The following is a 7667-nucleotide window of genomic DNA, read 5'->3' on the forward strand; positions in this document are numbered from 1 at the left end:
GTTACAGCGGTTTTGAGACATGTACTTGGTTCACACGTTGGCAATGTTTACAACAGAGAGATAAGATGAGGGATGAGTACAGCGAATGAGAGAGCTCTGAGATCATAAGTGGCGTGCAACAGGAAGAACAGACAGCGATCGCTTGGAATGTCATTCAGCTCTTCAGATCAGCATAGGCTAATTCAGTGAGAAATGAAAAGAAATGTTATTCTGTATGACAAAATATATTTTGCAAACATGTGAAAATAAATCTATATTTGTCCAAATATGCACACTGTTTGGCAAGATGAACAACGCGCCAATGTGGTTATGCTCTCATGAGAGAACATGAACCACCCACGAACACAGTCTCTATGCTTGCGATGCAATAGAGGAGTGGGGGCCCACAGAGATGTAGCCTACTCGGCAGGGAAGCCTCACTGTAATCCCAACCCATTCTCACTCCCAAGGCGTCAAATTCCGAAGCATGGTCAAGTGCCTTCCGCGTCACATCGAAGACGCTAAAGTCACCCCTAGGCGTCACTATATCGACGCGCTGGGTGCTCCATTCATTTCAGTTGTTTACCCAATGCGTCAGATCAAGACGCATGTTATTCTTTGCATTTGTAAAAGCAGACATGATTTTATTCATATTTTATTCATATTTAAAGGTTACTTTTATATTTTGGAGCTGCTAACCCAACTCCTACCCTAAACCTACCCACTTCTAAACAATATAAAACGCATAACAGGCAAATACAAGTACAGTCACATCTATTTATTGCAAAAACTGACCCAAAACAGTATAAAAGTATTAACTCATGTTGCATTCCAAGTCTTCTGAAGTCCCACGATGTCTTTATGTAAAGAACAGAGTTGATCTTAATGTTTTAATCGCTGAGATGATGATCCCGCCACTCCGTGAACGCACTCATTCATATCTCATTCAAATAATACACACGCCTCTTTAGAATGACGCATTCGGTCACAAGACACATGAGAACCAATGACATTTTACAATCAAAGCTGACGTAATGACGCAATTGGTCATGAGACTTACCAGAGCCAATGCAATTTCACTATGAAAACTGACGTAACGGGCGGCAATATTTGAAATTTAATGTGTTCGTGATCTTCTGCGGATGGAGACGCTGATCGCTTTTGGGGATTTCCTTTACACAAATCAATCGCTTGGCCTCGGAATATTTGGAATATTTGTACTTCTTGAATAAATAGTGCATACAGTCGACTCTGCCTGTTATATCTGCGTTTTATACCACACCAATGGGTAGGTTTAGGGATGGAATGGGGTTGGGTTACATGTTAAAACGTGTCTAGATAGCGTAAATAAAATGATGCTGGCTGATTAAATTGAGAATCACAGTCCAACATGTCATAATGGCAAAATCATAACCCAATATATGATCATCATGACGATAACTTTCCCATGCCCAACGCGTCTGTTTCTGACGCCAAAGGTTTCTCATTGAAATGAATGGAGCACTCAGCGCGTCGATATAGTGATGCCTAGGGGTGCCTTTAGCGTTTTTATTGTGACGCGAAAAGCACTTGACCATGCGTCGGAATTCGGCGCCTTGGGAGTGAGAACGGGTTGGTAATCCTCAGGTCACCCAGGCTTATCAGCCAAAGTAGCCCCTTTTCTGGTGCACCAGAAAAGAAACTAGATCGGGGTATAAGCGAAGGGACTCAATATGAGGTTTCATACTCTCGACAGCATCTGAAGCGCCGAGTGCTGTCCCAGCAGCTAGAATAAATTTATATTTGTCCAAATATGCACACTGTTTCACTAAGAGCCCGAACACATGCGGATTAGTGCATGTCTGTGACCACAAATAAAACGGAGAAGGCATGGCTTTTGATTCTTGTTGATATTTCATTCAAAATATTGTTCATTACCTACAGATCGGTTATTTTGCACTCCTGACATAAATTAAGAAATTAATGTCAACACTTGTAGGTTTGCAGTGCGATTCCTCAAGTTAATTTTACTTTACCGAACCTTTAGCAATGGTTTCCACAGACGGCATCGCGGTTACAGCTCGCTCAGCGCCCTTACTTCGTATCAACGTGACCATCCGTCTCAGCTGTTCCACCGTAGATTATCGGTCTTTACCCACAGGAAAGTAATCCAGGGAGCACCTTCACGACACGCTGAAAACAACACCTCACTTTCGTCCTAGACTTTTCCGCACGCTGCTTCCAAAACTTCCAAAGCCGTCTATAGCCAGAGAAAATGGTGATGTCATCTAGCTCATATCAATTATCATACAGTGACAATGTGGGCTTTAGATCAGTAATTTAGTTTAATAATTCGATTTATTTGAATATTTAGTTGAAAAATGTATTTCTACCAGAAAGACTCGGGAGACAATTATCCATTTATTAACAACCCGTCTGTAGCTCGCAGTCTGAAGATCCGGACTCTGCATATCCTGAAGGCAGATGATGAAGATGAAGATGAAGGCAGAGGTGCAGCTGACCCACAAAAATTAGGTGGAAGAATGCTTCCACCCGGACGGAGCCTATCCCCCAAAAACGGTAAATAAAGTAGACCCACCGGTCTTGTGTCCTGGAGTTCCTAAAAAGAAGAAGAACAAGAATTAACATGGTAAGCGTGGACATGGAACGCCGCCTGCTGATGGCAAAAAAAACAAACACTTCATGATTAAACATAACTTGAAGTTATAATTTGTAGATGAGTACTACACATGAGCAATTAGTATTCTGCTGCTGCATAAATGTAAACGTTTGAACGTTGCTGACGCTTCCAAAATTATATATATATATATATATATAACAAGGGGGTCAAATACAGTATTTGTATGGTGTTCCTAATAATCCTTTAGGTGAGTGTATATATATATATATATTCATTTTTTTATTTTTTTTATTAAAAAGCCCATGCATAAACCACAGAGACAAGGTCGCAGGGCCACATGGTCTGCTAGACCACAGAGACAAGGCCACAGGGCCACACGGTCTGCTAGACCACAGAGACAAGGCCGCAGGGCCACACGGTCTGATAGACCACAGAGACAAGGCTGCAGGGCCACACGGTCTGCTAGACCACAGAGACAAGGCCGCAGGGCCACACGGTCTGCTAGACCAGGGGTTTTCAAACTTTATGATGCCAAGGACCCCCAAACATGATGAACCTTTTATGAGGGACCCCCTTCCTAAAATCCATCTCTATATTTAGTATGTATGGAAAAAACATTCAAACTGTTAGTCAAATAGTAAGTTTCCAAACTTAAATTGGCTATACTTAATGTTGGATGTATAAACCTGAAGCAGACATTTTCAATTAAAAATGATTTGTATAAGCAACTTTCACAATAAATGTATGTAAGCAGCTTAAGTACTGCGTTAAGCATACCGTCTTACATTAGCTGACTGCTTATAGCTCGTCGACAAATATACTCAAATTCATAATTTGTGTTTACCAACACAGAATCTTAACACCCTGCATTATAGCGGCATCCATCAGCTATTCAACGTCTTAAGCGGCTCACATAACCATTCACGTGTCCCCTATAGCTGTTCTCCTACACAGTAAGCTTACCAGCTCCGTACAAATGTGCATTTGCCATCTCTCACTTGTGTCCCACAAAGTGTGCCAGTATCACTGATCTATATAAAATACTGGATTGCTCATGACGTCATAAAAAGTTAAGCCGCCGCGCCGCCATGTGGGTATTCCCTGTCAGCTCACACATTCTATTGAATGAATAGGACATTATATGATTTTACTGAGAAAACATTGCCTAAGGAGACCGTTTTAATATCTAAAATCTCCCTGTATATTCTTACAACACAAACGTTCTAAACATGTAAATAGTTATTCGTTTATAGTCAGGATTTTCTCCAGCTGATTAAAAAGTACGTTCATATTCATTACAGTAGTAAACATCAGCTCGACGGGTGGAAGAGACACTTGTATTACAACTGTCAAAGCACACATTTTGAAATCGGAATAAATATTTATGCCTTGTAACCTGAAAATGCATTGTACTGTTGTGTTTATGCATTCATGTTGTTCTGTATTGTTTTTATTCATACAGTAAATGTTTCAACAATGATTTCGTTATCAGCATGCATTCTGAAGCAGTTAATTATGTAAACGATGATTAAATAAATATTTAATCCAACAACATGGCATACATAACACTTATGGAATACTATACATAACACTTATACTCAAATGGAAACTGTAAACGGCACAAATTTGCGCTGTCTAGAGTCTGAAATAGACGTTGCTCAATCAGGAAATAAAATGCACATATCATAACGCTGACTACTTTATTTCCGAGATGATGATTTAAAACTTTGAATTGTAATACATATAGTGCAATATAGAGGCTGTGTTAATATAAGCTATTCAAATCAATTTCTGCAGCTAAACACAGACATACGTTAATGTTTAATATTTCCTCCATAATTGCATACATAAAGAAATATGGTTGTTTATCTTTGTTCAGTTACGTGTGTCGGCAGTGTGCAGTAGACACACCCTCATTAACGATTTCAATATATGACTCATCCTCTCCGAAAAGACTTAACTTCTGAAATAACAATTCATTTACATACATATATCGTAAAGCTAATCCTGCGAGACGGAGACGCTGCAAATCGTGTGATTTTAGCTCAGTGTTTTGGCTGTACGTCAATTATGCCCTCTGCTGGTAGGGAATAGTAAGATGGCCGCTCCAGCACTTCCGGTGGCTTCACTGCCGGATGGCAGTTTAGAACCAAGGGGGAAATCCAGCCCCCGGAAAGCGTACCTTCCATAGGGGCGGCCATTGCTAACCAAGCCATCACCTGATGGCTTGAAATGCAATTGAAATTCAAGTAGTATGTTTATATTATATTTGAATTGTACTAAAAACATACTCATTTTTGTTGTCTTTTCACCTGGGACTTTTAAAAAAAAATTATTGAACAAACAAGCCTGCAAAAGGCTTAACCAAACAAAGAAACAGAAGAGTTTAAATGTCACATCATCTTCAAGCGGACGGTCACTTCGGAGTATGACTTGCATTTTCTGCAACTGAGGGCTTGCGATTCAGACACTGTAATGTTTGAAGACTTCTTTATCACAAGATCTGTGAAAGGGAAAAATAATTTATATAAAATGAATCAATGATTAACAGTTTTGCATCCATGTTTGAATATAATATTAAATATATAATTTACATAGATACCCTAGTGAAAAATAAATATACTAAAATGTAATTTAAATGCATTTATTTTATGCTAAGTATACTGCAAATACATTAACACGTCTACTAAATGAAAATACCCCATAATTGTACTACTATATGTCATGCTTTCTTCAAATGCACACAGAGTAACTTTGTGCACTACAAATAAGTTGTAAAGTAGTACAGCTTTTTCACATGCCATTAGGGGAAATATACTTTAAATTGAATTACAGTGTGCTTTAAAAAAGTATAATGATTAGGTTCTTGTTTCTATCTACAACATTGTTTGAAACTATATAAAACTTGGCGTGTCTTTACCAAAATATTTGTCATAATTCAAGTACTTTTTTGTGCAGAACAATGATTTTTATTTAACAGAAAAGTTTCATATACACATATTTATCATATTAAACTCCTTACAACAGAGGTTACTTGTGTACTAATGTAAACAAAAAAATAAAATGTATCATTGAAACTATATTTTACCATTTTTAAATGCACTTTTTTTACGACACTAAGTTCACATGTATATCTCTCATTTCATTCAGTACATGGACATTGAAATTCAGGAGAAAAACATTAGTAATGTGTCATTGCAGTTCATACAAAAGAGAGACAAAAAAAAAAAAAATGAGGACTGCATAAACGCTTAAATATCAGCCTATAAGTCAGGAAATACTATTGGTCCCTTTCAATATTGTTTGGCATTGTAATAACATACATTTTGTCTTTTGACCTGATCATGATACATTTTCTTTGGAGTGATTAAGGATGGATAGCAAATACATTGTTTGTGTCATGCACTTCAGTCACAAATGTAGAGGATATATTAAGTTGAACATCTTTGCAAAGTGAATTTCCAATTCTTGCAAGCTCCTTAACTAAAACACAAGAGACATGTGTCTTGGAGGTGTCCATTTTAAAATTTAAAAAACTCATGATTTTACAGAGGGTTCCATCTTCCAACTGTAAGTGTGGTGTTATTGTAAGAATGGTAAACAACACCTTTAGAAATGAACCGTTTGTAAAATAACCCTGATTGAACTGTCACATTAAGAAAACTTTCAATAGCCATGTTCTCTCCTTTACAGGGCAGCCAAAACCCTGTACATGTTTTTGAAAGTCCTCAAAAAAAGCTACTTTGTAATTTGTTAAAAAGTTTCCTCACATTCTCACTTGCTGTCAAGTCAAGTCAACTTTATAGCGCTTTTTACAATGCAGATTGTTTCAAAGCAGCTTCACAGTATTAAACAGGAAAATAATGCTCCAGAGAAAACGGTGATGTCATCTAGCTCATTTAAATTATCATACAGTGACAAAGTGGGCAGATGAGTAATTTAGTTTATATAGTTAATTCATTTGGATATTTAGTTGAAAATGTGTGTCCCCAACTGAGCAAGCCAAGCCAAAGGCGACAGTGGCAAGGAACCAAAACTCCACCAGGTAGCATAATGGAGAAAAATAAACCTTCGGAGAAACCAGGCTCAATCGGGGTGCCAGTTCTCCTCTGTGACCATGATCATCTCACCTTTTTTGGAGAGGTTCCTCCATCTGAGAAATCTTCTCACTATGTGTGGGCACGTGTAGAACCATTGAAAAACCTAAGCAGAGTCCCATTAAATGACTCAAATGGAAAAGTCGAGGTTGCTAACAATGGTCCCCAGTTGCGCACACTTGTTGTCAAATGAATCAGTAAATGCACATTAAAAGAAACATTAACAGATGACAGGTCCATAACCTTTCTAAAGCTAGCCCAAATTTGTGAAGTGCCTGCTCTGCTATATCAATATCACAAACTTTTATAACATCCTGAAGAAGAATGTGTAGGCAAAAACTAATAAAAAAACATGGTTCCAATACTTACTCTTCAAAATTCCATTCAAAACTGGTAATGCATAAAACAGCAAAAATGATCTCCATTCAGCAACTTTCCAGAACTTCTGGTCATCAAATGATCTTGGTGCCCTTGTGATCTCTACTGGTGGTTTAATAGCAAGCAGCTCTTTATTGACAATACTGTTTTTTGTGCCTATGTACCAGTCTTTGTCATGGTGCTTACTGTCTAGCCAGAGAGAGGCAAGTCTTGTTGTGCCAAGGCAGACACTATGTTGGTATTCCAACACAGTCTCACTCCCACTCGTCACATATTGACGCGTGGTCAGGACCCCTCGTCGTCACTTTTTTACGTACAGGGTACCCCTTGAAAGTCATTTTTTCGACGTACAGGCAGTCCAGTGATTCCAATGAGACACCTTTGGCGTCATACACAGACGTGTTGGGCATGTGAATGTTATCATGATGTAACTATTTATTGGGTTATAATTTTTCCATTATGACATGTTGGAGTATGATTCTCAATTTAATCAGCCAGCATTATTTTATTTACATTTATTGATTTGTATTTACGCTATTCAGACGTTTGAAAGTAGCACAACCCCGCCCCTTAACCTTTGCGTTATATGAAAT

This window comes from Gobio gobio, assembly GCF_949357685.1.
Source record: "Gobio gobio genome assembly, chromosome: 15".
Taxonomy (NCBI): Eukaryota; Metazoa; Chordata; class Actinopteri; order Cypriniformes; family Gobionidae; genus Gobio; species Gobio gobio.